The sequence below is a fragment of the Pectinophora gossypiella genome, chromosome 14 (assembly GCF_024362695.1).
Source record: "Pectinophora gossypiella chromosome 14, ilPecGoss1.1, whole genome shotgun sequence".
In the NCBI taxonomy this organism is placed as follows: domain Eukaryota; kingdom Metazoa; phylum Arthropoda; class Insecta; order Lepidoptera; family Gelechiidae; genus Pectinophora; species Pectinophora gossypiella.
The window spans coordinates 11,123,755-11,148,625 of NC_065417.1; the positions used below are offsets into that span (position 1 = coordinate 11,123,755).

General features: G+C 37.4%; 2 protein-coding genes across 4 annotated transcripts in view; one reads left to right on the forward strand and one right to left on the reverse strand.

The window, feature by feature from the left end:
* The window catches only part of LOC126372820 (brain protein I3-like), a 503,203-nt gene that overhangs the window by 187,885 nt on the left and 290,447 nt on the right, over nucleotides 1-24,871 (reverse strand). The gene's annotated exons all lie outside the window — the stretch shown is intronic.
* LOC126372755 (tyrosine-protein kinase Src64B) overlaps nucleotides 1-24,871 on the forward strand; it is an 84,412-nt gene that overhangs the window by 14,061 nt on the left and 45,480 nt on the right. For 2 of the 3 annotated variants that reach the window (XM_050018629.1, XM_050018631.1), the window contains exon 1: nucleotides 4,182-4,463. The gene's annotated coding sequence lies outside the window, so the exon portion shown is untranslated. Of the gene's footprint in view, nucleotides 1-4,181; nucleotides 4,464-14,057; nucleotides 14,086-24,871 lie in introns of those variants that run through there. The other variant, XM_050018630.1, reaches the window with a different exon arrangement.

A 24,871-nucleotide genomic window follows, 5' to 3' on the forward strand; every position in this document is an offset into this window, starting at 1 on the left:
TATAAGTACTGTCTAACGTCACACTACGAAGCTCTTAATAGCCTCTAAATATTTTTATGGTCTCGCAATTTCCTCTGATGAACCTCGCGTCCGCTGTATTAAGACTATCTTGTCCTTATTATATCCTTAGAGTGACCCAATTACTTGGGGGTCTAGAAAATGGGAAATATTATCATCAGAACACCAACATTTTTTGCAGGATAATGTTCTAACCTCGATGTGCTCAGCTCACTATCCCTGGTACAAGTCATCATCATCACCAGCCCATTAACGTCCCCACTGCTGGGGCACGGGCCTTCTCTATGGATGGATAGGGAGATCGGGCCTTAAACCACCACGCGGGCCCAGTGCGGATTGGTGGTTATTAACGACTGCTAATGCAGCCGGGACCAACGGCTTAACGTGCCTTCCGAAGCACGGAGGAGCTCGAGATGAAAACTTTTTTTTTGTGGTCACCCATCCTATGACCGGCCTTTGCGAAAGTTGCTTAACTTCAACAATCGCAGACCGAGCGCGTTTACCGCTGCGCCACCGAGCTCCTCAATAGCCTGGATACTCCATACAAAAATGTCGTTCTTACCCTGCGCGCGCTCCTTTACTCCTCAATAGTTGAAATGGGGGGGGGGAAATGAAGGTCGATTCAAGCTGGTATTGGTGCGGGGCGAAGAGTGTCCCTTCTATACGTAGGTAGTTAGTATTATTGTTCATTCTATACTAAAAGTAAAATATTTGTTTTATTTATTTATTTATAACACACTTATACACTATCATTACAGATGTTCCCCGATGCGATAGTGAAGAACGTAACTAGTACAGTACAATATTTACCTGGTACAAGTCTATAGTCTTATTGGATAATCCTTTAAAAGTCCTTTTGCAACTAGAAGTAATATAAAAAGGAAATAATGTTTATAGCGTGCTTTAGATAATGCATGCAAGACGTTTTAACTTTCCCGTATTGTTGCTGCAACAGCGTGTAATAAGATTTACGGTCCGCCTGTATTGACAGTCGAGTTATCTCCTTACTACACGGTAGAGCATATACCCGTCTTGTGTAACAGCCACTGGGTACCGAGTAACGCCTCGAGTGTGACCGTATAACCGAATTAATAAACAGCCCCTTTGTATCAGCTGATTTCCATAACAACATTATCACGGGGTGTCTGCTTGATGGATTGAATGACACTGGTAATGTATTTATGGTGACATCAAACGCTAATACCCATACCGTGTTACCGGATGTAATACTTTGCGGTAATTATTGTAGTGTGTGACTTAATGATTATCGAACATAAATACGTAGGTATAAAAGATCAGGAGAAATTTTAGTTGTATAAGCTGTTTATTTCCTAATTTGAAATATGTATATAAATAAAAAGCTATCCGAAGAAATTCCAAGATTTTTTTTAAGAGGAACCTTGCCCAGCATTAAAAAGCATACCATAAACGTGGAATATATTCGAATATGCGTGCGTATTATTGTAAGTGAGTCACAAGAGCACATGTCTTCAAAAGACGCCGATATCGACGGAGCCACAAAGAAAATCAATACACATGATCGCATGATGGAGTGTTCGGCAAAGTTGAAGAGATCTGCCGCACACGCCGATGTTCCATAAATCTTATTTATGTTTGCTTACCAAGTGTCGTTTGGATACATAACAAGTGAATTCGGACGAAACAGGACGACGACCGACCGCCAGCTTTTAGAGTGGTCTACAAATCGATAGTTTTATCGATAGTCGCAAAGTGACTTGATTGATCTGTACCTACTTGATATTTTATAATATTCGGTTACATTGCTAAGTCGGAAGATTTCTCGTTAATTTTGTCTGACGTAACGTATGTTTCGGCGATATTATTTTGTAAGACGACACAGATTCTTCCATCGTGAAAGTTAGGTATAGTCGATAAATTGAACATTAAAAAATTGTTTATAAGGTGTTGACTATCGATTTTAGGCGACACACTAGCAAGTTTGCGGCATTCGGGCGTGGCTCTCGTACATTTTTATTGCCTCACTTTGTCGGGGACGCTTGACTTTCGCACAGCGTGTCGCACCGTTTGTTCTTGTTACATGTTATCAAAGTCCAAATAATCGCCCTCATTCTTTCCTTGAATTCTCTTTGTTGGATACCAAACGAGTCTAATAACATTCTTTTCTGATTCTTATTTTTATCTTGTATCGCAATTGCTAGATACCGTACCTTGTTAGATTCGATAATGTGTAACAAATATAGAGTTCAGCCGTTTATGTCACCTACATTTGATAAATAACAACATAGTCTAGAATCACGCGTACAGCTGTTAAGTGTGTTTCACCCGACTCAACTTAAAGTTATTTAAAGCTAAACGATCTTGAAACAACAAAACCGATCACGTCGTGCATACACGCAGCAAGATACTGGAGCTTGGAACTAATTACATCTCCATTTCGTCTCGGATGTCTCAAAACGTTTCTGTGTACGATATTGTTGAGTGATTTACGTTTGCTATCGTCCATTTTGTGAATTAAAAATAATCTTGGCATATTAAGGTCATGCATCCTTTAACAGATTTCTATATGAACCCTATCTACAAATTGAGGGTTGACCGCATTGCAGTCTGGTACTATATGCGTAGTTCAAGCGTTATATTACTTTTCCCTTTGAAAGTCAGCTAATTTCTCATTTAAAAATAAGGTCAGGTTATCTTCATTACTTGATTACACATGGACCGAGAACTCATTTGCCAGGCGACTGACCGCTTTGATTTTACGACGCGGTTTATGAATCAGCGACAGTGCATTCATTAAAACGGGATACATGTAGTATTTACGTATGCGTGTAACTGGACCGACTATAGAGCCGTTCTCATGGCTAAAGTATAGTGCATTGTGCACTGTTAGAGCTTAGCATCGTAAACTTTACGACTTGCAATTGCTGTACGACAGTAAAGTAAAACACATGTTTAAACTATCAATGACAGAATATAAATTAGTTCCCATTATTGCCTGATTGTAGAAACAAAATATTCTCCCAAATTATATAGACAGTAACTTAACGTCCAATGTTTCCACAATATGAAAATTCTACTTTAACTCCAATGTTTATCCCCTTCTTGTTGAATTTGTTTTCAGTAAAAATAGACTCTTCCCTTAGGCAATCTATAACTCGGGGCAAAGCAATATCCACGATTTGTGATATATTTAGCTCGCTAACAAAACATTTGCAGGGGTCTGGTTCCTTTTAACAAGATGAGTGTTCGGTTAAAAATATAAAAGCTCCGTTAGACTGCTTGCGGTTTCTTAAATTTTAAGTAGGGCTATAAAAGTAGTATCGGACAGGTGCTATTGTATACTCAGTTCGAAATAAACCTCTGTAGTCAATATTAATATGGCATGGTGGCTATTTGTTTACTTTTTTACCTCACGTTTTCGGATGATTCACACTAAATATATTCATTCTTGCATCTGTCGCTTGCGTTCCTATTCTAGTATTTCAACCATAAATATCATGTTATTTAAATTATGTAATTGTTCGGCCGAGTCTCTACATGTATATTTCAATTTTCAGTTTTCATATTAACTTTAACTTCTAAAGTGCTATAGGCATGCTCGGTGTTTTGTGAACCATTTTCCTTAAATTATTCCTTTTAGAAATCATTATATATTTTTGGCTTAGGTGTTCCTATTGCTTTGATCTTGAATTTCGGAGACCCAAACCCAAAACCATTACAGAAACCGTGCATTTATTGTCTGTCCCCACAGATGGTAAGATTTATTATTTAGCTTACATCACTATCCGTCGCTTTGTTTATTTTTCTGAGCCCTGTTGACAATATACGTATGTTATAGTTCTCTCATGGCTGTCTGTTCAAGTTTTAATTAGAGCATATATTTTGATTGTTGTCAGTTTGATATGTAAATCCAGAAATTTGACTCTAATTAGGTATCCCACTATCTAAATGATTTTCATATACAAATACCTTATGATACTTTCCTTCTGCGTAGTGTCAAGGTTCATAAGTATTTGTAGTTACGTGTGATATGTTGTACTGTATACGTTCGTTATCATATCAGTGACGGTGACACACGGTTGGTTCGACGCCTCTGCCTCTAGCGCTCGACGCGCGCCCCCTGCTGTGTTCCCCGCGCCCCGCGTGCCGCTACTCCCGCCTGACTGATGCAGTCTTCACACAACTGTCGTCGGAGCCGCACGCCTTTACCACGATAAAAGCTTATCGTACCCGAGCTTTGTCTTATTTATAATGAAGTGTCATCTGTTTTGCAACATTGCATTGTTCTCGTATAGTTGTTGAACCAGTGCTAGTGAGTGTTTGTAAAAGAAGGATCTATTATCGCTGAACAGTGGTTAACGGTTTTGGTAGTGCCGGTTTCGTTTATTATTAACTTAAGATCCGTGATTGTGTTTACATTTTACTACGGGATGTTTCAGTTGCATTAGCATCTACTAAATATCAAGGTACGTATGTGGTTTGGTTATTAATTCTTACTGCTGTTTTATGAAGTTCTTTTCATAGTGCCGCAAAATTATCAAATAATCGGTTATTCTTGTTTTATTTTATCTATTGTAATTTAGTTTGTAATCGAAATAGACTAGGTGATCGTAAAGTTTGATATTTATTTTTCATTGTGTTTACATTATGTGTGCATATCAATGTATCGTAGGTACATCACTTAAGATATAGTTTCTAATGAGACTTAGATTTGCCTTTCCCATTTTTATAGCACTTAAATCTAACAAGTTTTAAAACGTAAGTCGTTCTATTTGATAGAACCGTCTGTGATGGCATAAATATTTAATTATCCCACGATACCATGGAGGAGGGTTAGATGAAAGGAACGAGAGAGTGAGAAAGCGATACTGTTCCAGAGGGGTTGCCAACGCAGGCAAACTGGGATATTGGTGTGAATACCGTAGGTACTTACCCACTCAATTCATCGGCCAGTTGAAAACGACCATTATTAAATCGGTCTTTGCTCGCAGGAAGCTTAACAACGTGCTTTGTTTCTTATCACTGTCCCACATTACATTGTCTACCGGATTTTACAATTTGTCATTCAGCAAGCCTATTTAAGTCTTTTGAGTGTATTAAGTTACTGTTCCATGCGTTGGATTGGGCCTGTCAAAATTGTTAACTACAGCGGGACCCATGTCACACAAGTTTCAACATGACTTTGCTAGTTTGGACGTGTTCTGGAGTATTTCACCTTATCTCAAAAACCCTCGCTAACCTGAAGTTGCTTGGCCAACATTAATTATAATTACACAGATTGTGGTTAGAAGTTATATTATTACACTCACAATATAACGCAACATAGCTGTAGATATTAAGTAAGTTGCTCGAAACAATTAGTGGAAGGCGTAAATGCATATTGTTGAATTACACGAAAGACTCTTTCTTTATTGCTATCCATAGCTGCTTTGCTTTCCCGCAAAACAATACTTCCGATTCACACGTATTCTTTTAATTACTTGGTGAGAGCTGTTATAATTTTACTCTCTTGTATAATACAATTACGTATTTCACTAGAACTCTTTTCCATCACATACCTATTTGCGTTCGAAGCTACGCTTTCGACTATTGATAATTACAGGATTATGGAGGTTATTACGTAGGTGATAAATATTACATTAAAATCAATGCTAAGTTATCTCTATCACCTATCCATTTATCATGTTTGATAGTACAATAGATATGTTGTAATCGATTTCTGATGTTATACTCCGAAGTTATCTTGATCGATGTTGATGGATACAATTAATGTATGGAGCAAGTTATTCGGCAATGGAATTAGCGCTTCTTATTTAGTAGCATAGCAAATTGTAATTTTTAATCTGATTCTGATTGATTTTGATACAAGCAGCGAAGCTGTTACACACGCTTTCAAAGATTTTGAAATGGGTAGGTAGGTATGTCTCAAGAAGCACTCTGTGGCAACTTTCGCTTGACTAGTTTATACTGAGCTTTAGACATGCTCTTCAAATATGGCCATGTACATATAGGGGGACCACTGTCAACTTTAAACGAGATGGAAACATCCGGCGAACTCGTCCAGGTCATTGCTGTCAAAATAGACTTCAATATTCAATCACAAATCTTTATTGAAGTGAAAGTTGCTTTTCACCTATAGTATTAAAAGAATACAAGTAAGACTCTTAATATCCATTGTGAAACATATTCAATCGAGTATTATACTTAGGTCGTATAAGATCGTATATCAAACAATTTAATAGATTTGTTATACTATTTCATTCAATGATGCTTTCCGATTACTTAAACACATTAAAATTGATATGTTGAAATCCGTTTGTCAAGTCTACAATAGCATTTAATTCTCTTTATTGTCTGCGAGAGAACGATCACTTATAGTTAAGAGGATACTGACCTTTTGGAACTCTTGGTACCGATTTATGCTCCGTATTGACATCACTGTTATCATTAAACATATTAGTTTTGTTATGCTCCACTGGTCGAAGAATAGCATTTATTCACATAACAAACGAAATGTTATTACATCACTCCTTTTGTCCTCTGAAGGTGTTTTATCCGTTTGAAACTATTGTTAATGGAGCAGACAAACTATCTTGAATTGATAATGGGTTTATTCGTTAGTGAATCACACTTGACTTGAGTTTTATAATTAATATTAACAGTCTCCTGTCTCCCTCACAGTTACTCATCGCGCACGTGTAATTACGTGTCTAAAAACACTAAACACTGCGTAGACGTAATCGTTTATCAGATTTATTTAATTTTGAAAGTAGTGCTTTCTCCTGCATCTTCATGTCCATAGCCAAAGTGAATCATTCTTCGCTCTGACACGCTTTCTAGACATACGATTCAACTATTATAATTGATTTTTCTATCTGGACCATCACCAGTTAGCTCAAAAAGTCTTATCTTACTTGACCCAATAGCCTCAAAATTATTAGCGTTTACTATTCCAATATTTGAACCCACAATATATGTATATTGATTATAAGTCGCAATATAGAAATTGCTTTTACGCCCTGCCTTCGGAAAACGATCATGTTCATCTTGAAAATCTCTCACCAAGATTAACAAACGTATTTGGGTTAATGATGTTTATTGTAAATACTTAGCTAACATAACATTCCGTGCTGGTTATGATTGATTACGTCTGTCTATTTAGGTCATTCCTACAACGTTCTTTTTGTATGTCCTCAACTTCGACGGGATCGTGTTTTATTCATAAACATTCTTCAATGGAGTATGAGGAATTCCTAATTACATCTCTGGGTCGATCGGTCTCTTAACAATCGGATGAAAGGGCGCTGACCTGTCTATGGTTATTGAATCGGTGTTTGTCATTAATATTTATGGCTTGCTCACTCTTGCAGCGCTTCGGGGAAGCAGACACCTGACTGTTTTTCCATTACACCCGCCTACTTACCCCGAACACGTGTTAATTACCTACGAGAAAACTGTTAACGTTGTTTATTCCGTTCCGACTGCCCAAATAGTGGTAATGAACACGAATCGAACACGTCTTTCCTTAAATGGATAAAAGTACCTATTCTTTTTCTTTAGCACCATAAAGACTGCCAACAATGTTAGTTAAAAGTGTACCTATATCTTCAGAATTTATTTAAATTGTAATGCAACGCAGCTTCTTTTTACGGAGTTAATGTCGTTATAGTCTAGACTGCTGTGCATGACTAGTGTTGCAACTTCGTGCCGTGTGATAAAATGAGACTAGGGTCTGACGAATGCACCTCGACGAGATAGTGTCGTACTATATCGCAGTCACCATTTCCTGTCCGTACCTCGCATCAATTTTGTATGGAAATAGATGGAGAGGCACAGAGCAACCGAAGTGAATGCTTTTGTGCTTCGTGTTTTCCAATTTAGAGCCAGTCTGCTATACGTAACTTCTGTCTCTCCGTCTGAAAAGAAAAATATCTATTTCAGTATTCATCGCAGTATCGCTCTCTAGTAAGATTTTGGGTAACAAGTTTCACATATTTGATTTCATAAAGTTATAAGAGTACCAGAAGAGCCATCCCCTACAAATATATCATTATACTTATTGATTATAATGTTGACTTTTTGTTGTAACTGTAGAGGAAATAAAAGATTTTACTTTCTTATTTGACAGTGACTCCAATGAGCTTTTATACAAGTAAAACTTTTGTCTCCTTTTATATCAAGGTTACGAGTTCAATGACAAAAACTACAATACAACTTTAATCAACCCACCAATGTGTGAATACTTGAATAGACGCTTCATTATCATCTTGAATCAAGCAGTGAATACATTTAGGGGAACGTGGGACGCTAACTTGTTGCGAAACTCAGTAAGAACTTCCACGAACACTCCTGACCCTCAGCACGCCGTTAGAATTGGTAATCTTGACACTATCACCGCTGTGGGTATGTTTCTACACCCACTGCAATTTCTTACCGACTCGTCACGCCCAGATAAAGAAATTGAAGATTTCTCGATGAGCCTCATTACATTACGTGACCCACAAAACCACACGCGATTTCAATCGTCTTATTAAACCGGTCTTTTATTTGATAAAATCCATTTGAAGTGCACATTTTTTACGTCTGTGACACGCATTATGTAGAATGAGACAACCCAATGCCGTCACCTTGTCGAGATGAACTCAAGGCTTAAATTATTATTGATCAGCTGTCGGTATATGCAGCACACGTCATTAACTATGCAATCTCACAGCAAATACAGGTCGCAATGGTTCTTAGAGATGAAGACGTCAAGATAAGGGCACAACTTCTGATGTGGATCTAATTCTATAGCACGTTGGCAATGAGCACTACACACATGAAGAAATAACAAGTTTAGCAATAGATGTTTGTTAACTTAGTAATAATAGACTCGTTTGCTCTTAGTAATAAAATAGTACTGTCTATCATCACGAGCGCGTCGTTGAAATCGAGTAAGGACTATAAAGTTAAATATAGTGCACGTAGTGTAGGCAATATAGATTAATATTAGAATCACTATAAAGTTATGTTGCTGTCGCTACACATCCATAATCTTGAAGATAGACAGGAACTTTTTACATAATGATGACACATATCGCATAACTAATAAAAAAACTTAACATAATGACAATCGCTAATATACAGCGAAACTGAGTGCTACATCTCGTTTTATGAGGGAACATCCTTGGATGTTCGTAAATATCCAAGTTAAAAATTATAATTTAAGTACTGAGGTCTGATAGGTCGCTATGCTAACAACATGAGTGTCTATAAATAAAATGTACTTAATTGCGGTAATTTTGTTCGTGAACATAATGATGGCGTACTTAAAGAACAGGAAAGGTTTTTTATCGTGTTTACAATTTGTACGGACGGAAGCGTCACTTGTGATGGGCTGTACACGACAGGAGATTACCACTAAACACTGCTTGATTACGGACTTATGATGACTTTAGGAACTCTTAACAATTACTGACCAGTATGTTTCGTAAATATGCATATTATCTCTATATGGAGGTCAGATGCATCGACGCGAAGATGAAGATGATTGAAGATATTTATTTCGAGACTTTCAAGGATGGTCATTGTGATCGCGACTATCAAAATTATCCTCCATTGGAAACATTCGATTAAAATCCTTACAAACATAAATAAAAGTCGGCCAATGATATGTTATCGGGGACATTTTTAAACGTCTTGGCATTTGTAAAGGATATTTTAGTGACATTTAAAGGTTAATAGCCATCCATGTCATTAAAAAACTTTTGTAAGTAGAGCAAGCTACGAGTCACCGCCCTCGTAGATACTATTTACTATTTGTGGAAATGAAATGGATTCACAGTAAACATAGTCTACGTGTGTTTTAAACTCTTTGTATATTAAATCGTATTTAAATAGTAATAAGATCCGAAGAGATAGTTGTGTTAAATGAATCTGAACCTTGTCAAGTGGTGATTGAATGTTCACAAGGGCGTGTCAAGTCCTTACTCGAATTCAATTAGCGTTCCAGGCTTGGCCATTAGTTAATCTACCCCATCGTCGCACGGCAATAAAACCCTAGTTTATACTGGATTACCACTGGTACTTGTAATTCACGTAATTTCTATGCGGGTATCTGTACTGTAAACATGTCACCATACCCAAGTTCATTCATAATATTATTTATTCCAAAATCACTTTGTTCGTTATCTGTCTCATTTATTCACAAAGCCTTTCCTTTGTGAATTATTTCCGTTTCATTGGGATTTGGAATATTCTTATCTGGTTTGTTTTTGTCGCTGTAATACAGTTTCCGACATTTCGAAGTCAACATTTTCTTTCCAAATATCTGACGATAAAAAGATAACATACATACATACATAAACTCACGCCCGTAATCCCTAATGGGGTGGGCAGAGCCACAAGTAATCAAAGACAACTTGCAGCCACTGTTGATACGAAAAGAAAAACAAAAAAAAAAAAAAAAAAAAACAAAAAAAAAAAACAAAAAAAAAAACAAAAAAAAAACAACAAAAAAAAAAACAAACAAAAAAAAAAAACAGAAAAAAAAAAAAAAAACAACAGCTAAAAAGAAGAAAAAAAAGAAAAAAGATAACAGCTATATTTTTTGTCTCATAATTGATATTTACATTATCAGTTACAGTACAGTCATGAGCAATATAATGTACCCACTTTAGGACTCTGTCGCACTATCATATTTGACATTTAGTTAATGTGACATGGTACCAAAGTGTTACATATTAATGCTCGTGACTGTACCGTATTATTGGCTTTCACGTTAATTTTGTCTCGTCTATATACAAACTAGGTACTTAATTAATATTTGATATTTAATTATCAAAGTAGGTATACTATCCAATAAATCCCAGTATAGATGCGTGATGTACCGTTCCCGGTAATGTACCCAAAGTGGGAATGTTCTTGTTATAAAAACTCTTTAATAGTAAGGATAATAGCTGCTCTTCATTTTTAAATTGTTATTTCTTGTCCTCTGGTCTTATCTGCCTAAAGGTTAGGAAATAAAGCTTAAATAAAGTTTTTACATAAACTATCCCAGAGTAAAAACATTCTCAGGTATGGCGCATCACTGGATACGACTGTACAATACAATACAAATACACTTTATTGCACCAAAATAAAAAGAAATAATTACAAAAAGACTCTTAACTAAGTAAATGTCAAATGGCGGCCTTATCGCTTAAAGCTATTTCTTCCAGACAACCATAAGGTGAGGAAAAATGTACGTATGTGTGTATGTATGTAATGTATGTATGTATGTGTATGTGAAAATGTAGGTGTGGTGACTGTACTTCTGTAGCCAAATATCAGGGCTTGTTAAAGCTATTTATGTAGAGGCACTAACCTTAAAGCTTCAAAGCTTAAAAAGAATAATTAGTTGTGCGTGACCCCACCGTCTCGACTAAAAGCATTGACCCACCGCTACCTTTACAATTCAATTTACAATTCAATTCTACTTGTTCCTGATTGTCAGTAGGAAGCTGTTAGTGTTTTACTTTTATACTGTAGCGATTGTATTTTTATTGTATTTTTGACGTGACTTATTGTAGATTTGCCGCAGATGGCATTAACTACTTGGCCGGACATTATACTGTAGCTATTACGTGGGCAATGTGTTATGTAGTGTCAATTGACATTTATTGCTGGCAATGTTAAAAATATTTCAACCATTGTGTTCTTTTGTTTTGAAGCAAGACCTAAACATGCGATTCCTGTTGTGTAAGTAATTCTTCGTCAATAGCTTTACCAAGTACAACTACGTATATTGTGTACTTATTTTGTAAATTTATATTCTCATTCTTGGAATCCTAAGCATTATCAAAACACGGCTGAGTTGTCACAGATATGTGCTTTATAATGTTCGTGAGGTTACGTCTCTGCGTTGAATGTTAGCACTTCATCTGCGTCTCTTCATGCAGATGTGTCTAATGACACGTCAAGTCGCAAACACGCCCTGTAATCTTAACGCAGTAATATGAGGTTCCCTATTATAACCTCGGTGTATTCTTAGCTCGTAAGTAACTTAGCGCAGATGTTAGTCATTAGCGCAGGTGGAATCCTAACATGAGCAAAACGCGCTATTTACATTCACCTCCATTTTTTTCTGGAGTTCGTCGACTCCTTGAAACAATCTTCGTTGTATCCCAAGCAGAAAATAAGTTAAAGCTCAGTCGTTTCCAAATAAGTTATTCGGAATAGCCTCTTACCATTCCCGCTGAAAGCATAAAGCCATTACGCATGTCTTTTAGAGTGAACTACCGGATCTTGGTAAAGTAAAGCTGTTGTTTTAGCCGCTTTTGTATTAACTTACTCAAGCCTAAAATAGTTAATCTCACATAGTCATATTCGATGTGAAAAGCACCAACTGCATCATATATCATTTTCGTGAAACATCAAAGGATTCTGAACCACCCATTCAGTGGTGAGGCTCGGAGTAGGTCTTTACAAGCTTATTAATTACTATGGGTGGGTTGATGATTGAAATGTGAAACGTTTCACCGAAAATAGCCCAAGATTTTCTAAATTTAGCCGCATGATGGGGGATGTTTCAAACGAACGACTAGAGATAGATATTTGCTACGTCGAATCGAAACCCATTTTCAAGTGTGCAGCTTAGGTAATATTTATCTGGCGGAAGGTAAACGCACCTATATAGAGGACTGACGTTCCCAATTCCAACAAAACCTTGATAAAACACCACAAACTGAGAATGGCAATGCGTCGGGACTTTGTTAGTGCGCTGACCTCGCCGCAGTGGCCGTTAACCGAAATGAAAAATCGTGTTTCGATCTATTCGTTTCATTCACCGAAAACATTGAACTTTTCGATTTTACTAGGAGCTTATCGGAAACTGTTAAACGCTATAACGTGGATACAACTCAACAGACAATGGACTGAATCTTCACCGCTATTAAGTTACACAACCTTTTGTGTTACCACAAAAACTATCGGTCGTAACTGTTCTTTAAATTGATAGCGAGAAAATGTTGAAATGACCATGCATTTCTTGACTGTAAGTTGTCTATAAGCACTATTTTTCTTACTTTAGTAAAAAGCTAATTAACTTCAGCATGAAACTGTTTATGAACGGTTTCGAGGCGCATGCAAATTACATAAACTCATTGGCTAATCGTAATCTTACTTGCATTAGGAAACAGTTTATTTATAGCAGTAAACCCAGCTGTGAGTCTAAATCGTGTTATTGTTATATGTATTTTACGATTATTCAATACTGTGCTGCCCCAGATGCCGCCGCTTACCAAATGGTAGAAGCAGAAATGCAATATGCAATTAAAATTACGTACCGTGTTCATTACATTCACCATGCACAGGTGACACGTATACGCTTAGGTATAATAACAATAGGTATAGTGATAGCCTAGTTCGCAGAACGCGTGTTACATCGTAATGTCACGGTTTCGGGTTCGAATCCCGGCTCGGTGTCTAAACCATTGAATTCCACTTCATGAGTTATAAGTCATGTTTGGATCATAGATACTCTATATGACGTGGATTCCAGGATTTGTTGCCGGTTAATAATAAATACTTTCTTTCTTTCTTTCTCTTTCTTTCGATAGCCTCGCCCCCTATTACATGGGACTCAAACATAGTTGGCAAGAAGTGGATGTGTACACTATACACCTCTGCCTACCCCTTCGGAGACACAGGCGTGATACAATGTTATGTTATACTAGCAATATTTTACTTGTATTAATCGTATTGTTTCAGGACTACCACTCAATGCTACCACTATTCAAATAGAATAGAAACCACTGTGTCAATGAGAAGTGAACTTATGTGTATTGATAATATCCGAACTAGTAGACAAGTTATGTTAATCAACGAATAGTTTGAAATAAGAACTATTTTTAATCTTTCTATCTTTAAAAGCAACAGCAATCGGTGGTCTACTAGACGTATCGATCGTTGGCTACTTAACGATTATGACTCATAAAATTTACCCATTCGTAACGTGTTAGCCTTTTTGAAATAACCCTTATTTACTTTGTTAATGACCTATTAAACGTCATAATTAATATTATATTCTACGTTTGTTACAGGTACGAGTCATGTGATTGTTTTCGATTGGTAAGGAATGATGTCCAAGTGTTTATTGGAGGTACTTTATATTTATAGTAATTACCTACTAAAAAGTGTCATTGTGGTCCTGTGGATCACCAGCTTACTTCTCAAACGGGGAGCGCCCTTGCACCAATGAGTTGTTATTTTATCTTAAGTGCAGTTTTCACTAACACAGTTGAATTGACAATTATAGACGGTGATACGGCTCACCACCTATCATGTTGGTCTAACAGAAAGCTCGGAGAATGGCGGGACCATTATAGACGGTGATAGTCACCTGCTCACCATCTATCACTTTAGTCTCACAGAAAGCGCTGTGAGTGGTGGGTGGGTACTCATCAGTTCATCTTACGTGTGAACTTATTTATCAGTTTGGCTAGTTTCACTTAATGTTCACACGTTGCAGCGGTATATAAAGCGAAGGTTGATGGTAGGGCTGGCAGAGGAAGACCTAGAAGGACGTACATTGATCAAATTAGAGATGTCCTTAGAAAAGTTTTAGTACGATCTACTCTGATACCGGCGTGCTTGTATGAAAATACAAGCTAAAACTAAAACTTTTGATGAATGTAGAAGAAGCAAGAGAAGTGTGTCAGGATCGAAGCAAATGGGAATCCATAGTCTCTGCTTACCCCGGTGGGAAATAGGCGTGAGTTTATGTACGTATGTGCACACGTTGTGATAATGAAACCTTCTAAAACGAAATTGGTTCAGGGCCATGATCTTTTGCGAGACTCATTTACACCACCTATGTAAATAAAGAACGTTAACTTCATAAAACAGTTATTAGCAATGAAACGGTACTTTTACAGTCTACTCGAGATAAATAACAGTTGTTATTGTTTCATAATAGGAATTCTCGCAATGAAATTCTATCGAATCTCCGCGAGCTCTGATATTCGTGTTTGCGAACATACTCGTAAAATTGCAATTTCAGTAGTTTGTGAAAGCAGAGTAAATCTGTACGTAGCGGTGCGATAATCAGAAGGCGCTTGAGCGATATTAAATTTAGTTCAGCGTTGCCCAGACAGGCGTTACGATGATCGTTCAATATTTGGAACACCGTTTAATTATTTTCCTATATTATGTTCTCGTTTTCAAGCGACTCAAACTCAAAAATGTATTTATTCATGACTTAACATAGTTACATTTTAAATCGTAATTTTTTACATAAATACATTTTTTGTCCAACGTCTCATCCGCCTAAAACTACTGCAGCTTCTCACAACCTCAACCTGTAGTCGTGGCCCTAGACGTAATTTGGCTGTCTAATATTTGACCCCAGGTGGTAATTCCCATGCATTGCTATCTTCTAAATAATCATTAACCTTATAATAGCCTTTTTTACAAAGTTTCTGTTTAATCACTGTCTTAAAACTGTTGAAAGGTAAATTCTGAATGTCAATAGGACTCTTCCATGCAACAACTTATTTAAGCAACCACTTAGTCTTCTATCTACAGTTTCTGTTATAGGTTGCATTAATATTAAACAGATGCTCTAAGTACAGAAGGGTGGTTACACACAAGACTCAATAAAAAACAAGACAAAAAATCTTACGGCTTTTGAATTTAATGATCCGCGTATTGAATTACCATATTTACGTGAGGGGCTTCCTTATTATAATCCGCACCTAAGTATTAATGAAAAAATAATGTACTGGACTACCACTGCGTGACGCATTATCTGGCTGAGACCATTGAACTTTACACGTGGGCAGAAAACCCTATAGGCATCCATTCACATTTTATGGCTTAATTTTACGGTGTAACAACGGTAACAAAGGTAATAGTAAAATTGTTAGCACAAAATCGGTTGACGATGGGAAACAATAGCCTTCAATTCTCATGGACATTTGAAACCGAGGAGTTTCTATGGGAACGCATGAAAGGACCGGTGACGTGACGCGGCGGGAGATTGATACACATACAAATTCATACAATGTATTTCTAGGGGCAGCTTCTGTAATGGAAGGTTGTCAAGTCGACAATAGGGACAGCGTGCAGCGCCCTGCTAGCCGATAATTGCAGTGATTATGCAAGCCAGGTCGCAAACCTCAAGGGTTCTCAGCTTCTCACGTCCGTTTTACTTCGCCTAGCAGTCTAACAACAGTTGTTAGGATAAGGGCAAATGCCGTTTCGCGTCATTTAAATCGAGGGAAACACTAAGCATAAGTGGTGGGTAGTCTTTAGTGGCCTTAATGATATAGAATAGAACTTACATCGGTAAGAAGTAAATTCCGCTGACGGTTTCATTACGTTGCATTTTCACTTTCATGAAAGAATAATTTGTCATAGTTTTTACAGGATGCCGTTATCACGTTATTTTCGCTGATCCAGATAAAGTTGCCGCCTTTAGGGCTGCGAGAGCCCAGAGGGACTCGTTTCGCGAAATTCGAGGCGAGAAGCAATGACTGGCCTAGTTTGCGCAGTTGGCTTTGGAATCTTTCCACATCGCTATATGGGAGAAGTGCGTACTCAATCTTATTTGCCTCTTGAAATGAGGGCTGTTACGTCACAACCATAAACTTCATTCATGGTAATAACGGTTTGAATATTCCGCTTTATAAGTTTAACAATGACCTACAGGGTATTGTTCAACTACGAACACCTGGCATTTTGGAGCGCTTTTTAAACTGGGCCGATAGGATATGAAAGAATGTCGTCAGGTTACCTTTGGTCAGTCTCGATTTGAATGATGCAAGTAACATTTTTGAGGCGTGAGTAACCGAAACGACTCAATTTCGTACTGTGGCTTATCAAGTTGCTTTATCTAGATTTAAGATTAGGGTTGCAATTTGCGTAAACCGTACAAGTGTCCTGTAAGGACTAAAGTAACGAGTTATAGTACTTGAAATCACTGGGAATTCACCGCATTCTGTAACTTTGCAGGATAAACTCATTTGCGACAAATAAGCGAGACGGGACGTTTATTCGCTCGCAATAGTCGCAGTGCTCAGTTTGTGCAATTTCGCATAAATTTAAACTATTTCGTGTCAGTTTTCCGAGACAACGTGCTCTGTCTGAACTTATGAAACGAAACCTTGCCAAAGGAATTATTTCTTTAACAAATCCCGTTTGAAACTTCTTCCGTTCACGTTTTACTGATTTATTAATATCTATTAATAATCAATGGTAATCCCAAATTTGTATAAAATACGTGTATAAAATATGTAATGTACGATTTTGTTGCACATTACCTACAGGTAACTCAGTCAACATAAAAATATGAATCACGGATTATCGGAATGACGACCTTCAACTGCCAGTGAACGGTCAAAGCACTCGATTGTTTAGCTACTAACGTGACTATTCTACCATTACTCAGTTCCCGATGAGTTGCACTTCTATTTTAGATAGTCACAAGCTAAATATAATGTCTGCAGTCAAGTTCAGGGACCTAATTTATTGCCGAGCACGCCACGAGTTTGTTGCATAGTCCAAACGTAGCATTGAATAGAACTTTTCAAATAAAACTACGGGACAGCGATGTTGCTATTAACGTCAATCTTACTTTTATAGTCACAGTCATTTCTATTTGAGACACTTCTATAGGCCTTACAAAAGTTGTATTCTCTATACTTAGGTACTTATACTGCTAAGTTCTGTTTGTATGTCGGTACCTAACAGTTATTATCTATTTACCTATATTTTTTATCTATTAACTATTTTATCGTAGGTATGATCAATTTCTAAGACTCCCGCCACACATTTTTATGTTAAAAATCAAGCGTAATATTTTAAATGAAAGGTTTATTTTGAGAGTGTAATTAACAAACACTGGTACATGTACGAGAGACAAGCTCAGATCACAAGCCTTGGACGATATACAGCGAAATGTTTTCCTCCGGACTCTCGTCGCGAGCTTCCTCTCACACTTCACCCGCTTGCATTTTTAAAATTCATTCTCCGGGAAACACATTATTATTTTTATGGCGCTTTAAAATAATTGCAGCAAATTTAACATTTTTCGCATTTTTGCTCTTTTTAAAGGCCCGTTGTAAATTGTCGTTTTTGCGCTTCCCACTTCCGTAAATCGTTTTAAATTATCTCTGCGTTTTGTTACTGAATTCTCTATCGCGCTGAACAAGAACGCAAAGACGAAACGAATTTCAAAATATTACAAAGTTTCTCCTTATTTAAAAATTGTACTTCGTTCATTCGATTGTAAGAATCTGAAGTGGTCTAGTCTATGCACTACTCTATCTGAGTTTTATATCGAACATTCCTTTTAAACTTAGCTCGAGAATGTCCAAGTCTTTATATGGCTTGTTATTTGCAGTGATTCCAGATGCTTTCCACAGAGGGGGAAACAAATTGTGCGGAAATTACATCCACATTTTCGCGATATCTTATTTCAAAAGCATGTTGAGCTGACGATATTTGAATAAATAATTTTGATTTTGTATTAAAGCACCGCTGCTGATGAATACCTCATTGTCGTGACGAATTTGGTTAACGTAACAACTGAGTGTTCTTTATTTCTTTGTTTTTTTTATTTGTTTCTTTATTTATAAACATTTTTGAATCTACTATTTGGTGTTATGGCCGAGGAGAAGAAATGACAAAAAAATGCAACGGCAACACATCTTTTAAATCAATGTAGGTGTGCATTACAAGTTATTTAGTTACTCAAGTTTGACGTTTCAATTTTTCATGTTCACTTCAAAACGTGTTTCGGTTTATTGAGCTTCGGAACCAGCTGTTGTCAAATTAGATTCGGCTGAGTTGGTTGATTAATCCCTGGACTGTTGCTAGGAAAAGGTTGAGCGTTGTAGGGAGTTTAATCTGTGGAAACTGGCGTGGCGTGGCGAGGCTTGCGTCGCAGAGCGGTGTAATTGAGCGTATGATACGTGCGCTGCCCGCCTGTGTCCACTCTGTGAGAACGAGCTTTGTAGGGCTGCAGGGACTACCTACTTGCTAATTGATTTAGACCGCTTTAGTCTGCGACACAATCTTGGTTCGTAGGGTGCCAAGAAAAAACAGTTTTATGTAAAATTTATTATCTAATTACTATCATATAGTATCGAATCGTCAACCGACTCTTACGAACGTTAAGTGTGATAATAACGCGATTAATGATATTAATTAAAAAAAGCTGAAAAACAAGAATTATTTTGTTGTTTTACTGATCTTTGCGCATAGATTAACATTCCACGGCCTCAGATGTTACGTACAAATATTGCGGACACTTATTACTGATAGCCCTCCAAGAGATATTGTAGTAGTAGGTATGCAACCGCATATTACTGGTCGAGGCGTGTGGTAAATCCCCAGCTGTGCTTTGTGTCGCTAAATAGATAAAACAGACTATGCACGGGTATAGCGTTGCTGCAGTCACCTGCTCGATGTACTGTTTAATAACTGGCAAACACGTGCAAGCGCTCACGTTTTGATGCGGTCCTCAAACATACGGAGCACGATCACGTATTGCCGTTCAGAAATCATTACAAACCAACAGTAAAAAATTACAGCCAAACATCCGAAGTTGTAAACGTAAGTGAGTTTTATATACACCCATTATTACGTGAAGTTTTTACTGCGTGAGCGATCGCTGCCGAGGAAGTGGTTGCGATAAGCCGAGTTGAAAGCGTAATGGCTACTAATGTAACCAAAGAAAAGCGGCATATCGCTCCATCGATCACGTCCGAGAGCGACCCTCCAGTAAACATGATGGAAATTTGAAATTACGCTCGTCCACATTAAATCAAATCAAATTACTTTCTACCAATGACGTTATTTTACAGAAGGTACTGATATTCAAGTTTTTATATTTAATAAGTAATTCTACTTAAATATATTTATTACGTGTTCATAAGACGTAAGCGAGTGAAATCCAGTCGGTTTACATAGCAAGTGGGAAGACTTACCAAGTTACCACCCACGCTGCATTGTTCCGCTAAACAATGTACGGGCAATGTTTTATAAATTCCCTCTTACCCGACTAAAACAACGTTTGTGTAAAATTTTGGTCATAAACAACGATCAATAGCACTCATGCCTTAGTCGAGACATTATAAATGTTACTTTTATTATCACTCTTGCGGAAAGAAGCGTTTATTTCACACTTCAGATATTCTAGACGCTTTTACGTCGAGCTCCCTTTGAACCCCAACTCTGTGTGTCTGTGTTTATATTGCCAGAAATTTCTTGTCTTCATCACCATTTTATGTAACATAAAACCGAATATAAACACCAAACCTCGGCTTTCAATCCTTAAATATAAACCACTGAACTTGAAATGATCGCACAGAAATCCCTTTATATCGCAGATTGAAGTTCTATCTCACCTGCAGATTTTTTCTCACCTTAACGCGTTTTTCATGTAGCCGCGGTAAGATTGATTTGAATAGAATTATCTAGTATATCAATCTACAATTACGGATCATCATGTACTCTACACACAGTACGTCTTCTTTTATCTGTTTCATCTGTAGGCTGTGGTTAGCAACCGTAGCTCCCACAATCCATCATCCTTGCTAATCAGGTATCTCATTACCATTGCTTATTGCAGGCTGTGGATTTACTTTGTACTCAGGTACCCATCACTTACCTGCTGCTAAATATAGAGGAAATTGGAATTGTTAGAAAGTGTGTGGGGTTTGAAAGTCATCCTCATTATAAAGGTTAATGAGCTCCCGGTTTTGGGTTACTTTACGAATTCTTAATAACGACGAAATGTAATATTAACATGTTTTAATTTTAAAGTTCTGTTTGTATTTTAAATATCTAAATCTCAGGAGTCGTCTGAAAAGTTGCTGTTATTTTATACAATCATTTGTTACACGACCCGTGCATAATATCCAAGAACCAATTTAATCTTTAAAGTTGATATCATATTCCTAACGCGTACATGTCAGTGAGGCGTTGCACTTGAATCGTGATTACTATACTTACTTACTGCATATTGATATGATCGTGCGTGTCCCTGGCCCCACGTCAACCCAGGTTTTAGAATCACCTAATGATGTTCTTGTACAAGAGTAATCATCGCCTATTGGTCACGGATTCTCTGAAATCTCGCCTCTACCTCAGTTGTTATTATTTTTTGTTGTGGTTTTGTTATTTTTGCGTTTGTTATTTCCTGTCGGCTTGAGTTTAGATTGAAAAACTTTGTAACATCGTCTCTTATTATAATTTTCTTTTGCAGTTGTATCGTTTTAGAAATAGCCATTATTGTTTCAAAAAAATCTTAGCTAAAATTGACCAAAAACTGGTGTTTCCTATTTTTGATCAAAAAACAAGCGACAAATTATAAAATATTCGTCCGTATTGAATAATTTATCGTAATAAACCCACCACATGTCGCGGGACGAAATAAAAATGTTTTTATTACGAACTTTATCCTGAAAATGGCGATAGAACTAAATAAATTCAGTGTGAACGAGTTTTTTTCTCGTTTACATATGGAGGTTGGCGTAACTGGAGCATAAAATGTTTTGAACGGCCCTCCGGAGCCCTACAACTATGGGCTCGAATTATGGAGGACCATAGTTGGAGAGTCGTGAGATATAGATTGTTAAAGTGCTTGAGACAGGGTGCGTTTTCTTATAACGACCTACATTGTAACCAAGTAGGCGTAGACAAATCGAGTTGATGTGTAGAAATGGATTCCCGAAACCAGACTACTACCTATATCGTCGCGGTGTCAATTTTTACTCGGATTGAAATTTATTGAAAGAAATCGACTTTTTCAAAAATGTGCTTTATTTTATTTGATGAACTATTTGGAAACTATAGGTAGCTGTTCATAATGTCATCTTAGGACGCCAGAGTCACTGTAAGAAGTGGTTCTGTCCACCAGTATATAAGGCTATATGACCCTAATCAGCCGAACCTAGTCAAATGAAATACTTTTTTATTAGAAACGTCAAAATTATAATTTTATGGCATTTGTCTACGAATATAAAATGGTGACGTCAATACACGTGCTCAGGCGTCATTGTGCTTATTTTTACGTCATTCGTTAAAATTCGTAAATAATTCAAAACGGAAAATGAGGTAGAGTTTTGATGGTCTTAAACTAACTTCTATTGCTACATTTGTATTTTAAAATTTATCTTTGACCCAGTCAGGTACCTGTCTGGAGTTACCAATGTACGTAGGTATAATTTACCTTTGATAGGCCGCGAGGCGTAATAACTATAAATATTTTGTGCTTTACAAGCACTTTGAATGTACTTATCTCAAAAAGTTTAAATGTAATATTTTTGAACGTTTGCATACAAATTGCGAAGCGCTTTTTATTTAAAATTCTTGCTCTCGTGAATCCTGTAATCACATTGAAAAATCATATTACAATGAAATGAAACAACATAATAAGCTCACGACTATATTTGAGGTAGTCAGAGGCACATCCATTGTAACATGAACTAAGTAAGTACCTACACATCACCGAGTTTTTTGTTAGACGAACTTGATAGGTGAGCTGTATCGTCGTCAATAATGGTAATACATACATATGTAAACTCATGCCTATTTCCCACCGGGGTAAGCAGAGACTGAGGAAAATAACCTAGTAGTCAATAGTATAGTATAATAGTATAGTGTAATACCTATAGTTTATAATGGTAACGGTGATGGCAATGAAACACGGATGGATAGATTAACGGCCTCCGTGGTCCAGTGGTTAAGCGGGCTCACGATCCGAAGGTCCCGGGTTCGAGTCCCGGTGGGGACATATCACAAAAATCACTTTGTGATCCCTAGTTTGGTTTGGACATTACAGGCTGATCGCCTGATCGTCCAAAAAGTAAGATGATCTGTGTTTCGGAAGGCACGTTAAGCCATTGGTCCCTGTTACTACTTACTGATGTAAGTAAGTAGTTACATGACCCATGTAACGACTACTACTACTACGAAGAGACCAGAGTTAATGAGGTTTGTAATTCACCTCATAACCCACACGATAGAAGAAGAACCATGTGGATTTAAAATTTATTTACATATAGCTAAGTCGAATTTCGGAAGGGGGGGGAATGGGGAGTGGGGAATTAGTGAAGTTTGTAGGGACAGAATAATGACGCAGCCCTATTATGGTGAGGGGGCGAAATCTAATACAATGGATAATATTTTTATGGTTTTAAAAACCTTTGAGGGGGTTTCCTTTGTCGCCATTTTATGGCTGTGTTTTTTCCGGTGGCTGAACTATTGTGAAACTTGAGTGCTTTAATGACTTATTAAACACCTAGACTGATAATGATATGAAGTGGCTTGCTAAGTATTCGTAGAATTGTTTATATCGAGGAGTGCTCTTGTATTTCAACTCTACTGGAATATTAGTTATCCTAATAACCACACGTGTCATGTTTAATTCATGCCTACGTTAATATAAAATACCTCAATATTATAGGTGTATAGAAACGCGCCGAACCTCATATTCCCGTCGAAGGGACAGGGGAGGGGTGAGGGGGGGGGGGGGTGTAACATAACTATCACTACATAGTATAAAACAAAGTTGCTTTTTCTGTCCCTATATCCCTCATCATCATCAGCCCATTAACGTCCCCACTGCTGGGGCACGGGCCTTCCCTATGGATGGATAGGGAGATCGGGCCTTGAACCATCACGCGGGCCCAGCGCGGATTGATGGTTATTAACGACTGCTAATGCAGCCGGGACCAACGGCTTAATGTGCCTTCCGAAGCACGCGCACCCTATATCCCTATGTACGCTTAAATCTTTAAAACTACGCAACGGATTTTGATGCGGTTTTTTAATAGATAGAGTGATTCAAGAGGAAGTTTTATATGTATAATAACATCCATTAAATAGTGGAGAAATACTGTTATTTTTGAGGTTTTTAATGTGATGTCGTAAATAATTTCATTTCTTTCCTGAGCATTGCACCCGAGCGAAGCCGAGGCGGGTCGCTAGTTACGAAATAAATTAATATGAATAGGGACGAAAGCAAAACAGGGTTTTTTTTTATAACGGATACTCTATATTATGGTTGTGTTGTATACGCAGAGTTCATTCGGAGATCCTAAGTGATTAGCTTACGTAGATCACGTGGGTATTTTATGTATTTGCAAACATTAACGTAGAATACGGTATATATCATTGCATACATACAGGTTGTTAGTGACATCGTAACAAAAACTTTGAGGGATTATTCAAACCATGATTCTCAGTGGTTATCAAGTGGAATTTTCCGTTGCCAAAGTATGAATCTGAAAATAATAAAAAAACAAAAAATTTAATGAATTTTTTGACTCATCAACTCAGAAGCAAGGTCTGAATCAAGCCCCTCGGTATTTGTTACGGTGTCACTAACACCCATACGCACTTGTATGGCTACCTGTAAGTACTTATTCTTTGTCGACTTCAACTACAAGATGATGAGCAACATGGTATGTTGGTGCAAATTGTTTTGCTAACAGTTAGGTACCGCTGTTCTAGCTGCATACCAACATAACGAACCTAGACAACCCGACATCAAACGACTTCAAGTCCTTGACATTGTCTTGCTGACGCGTCCTTAGTTTTTGCCAACACTCCTTCTACGGATAAGTTATTATTATTGATGGCAGCAGGTGTTATGAACGGATACAACGGCCAGTCTGACGGGTACGATCGGAAACGATAAATTCGTAATGTCGTCTAAAAACTATAATTTTCTTAATTAAATCGCCCCTTAATCAAGTGCCAGACCCCAGTTGAAAGTAACATCATTTGAAACTTACTTCCATAAACTCACGCCCGTATCCCTAACGGTGTGGGCAGAGCTACGCAAGTAATCAGAAGTCAGCAGCCACTTGATAAGTCGAACTGATGACGAACCGTGACGTAATAG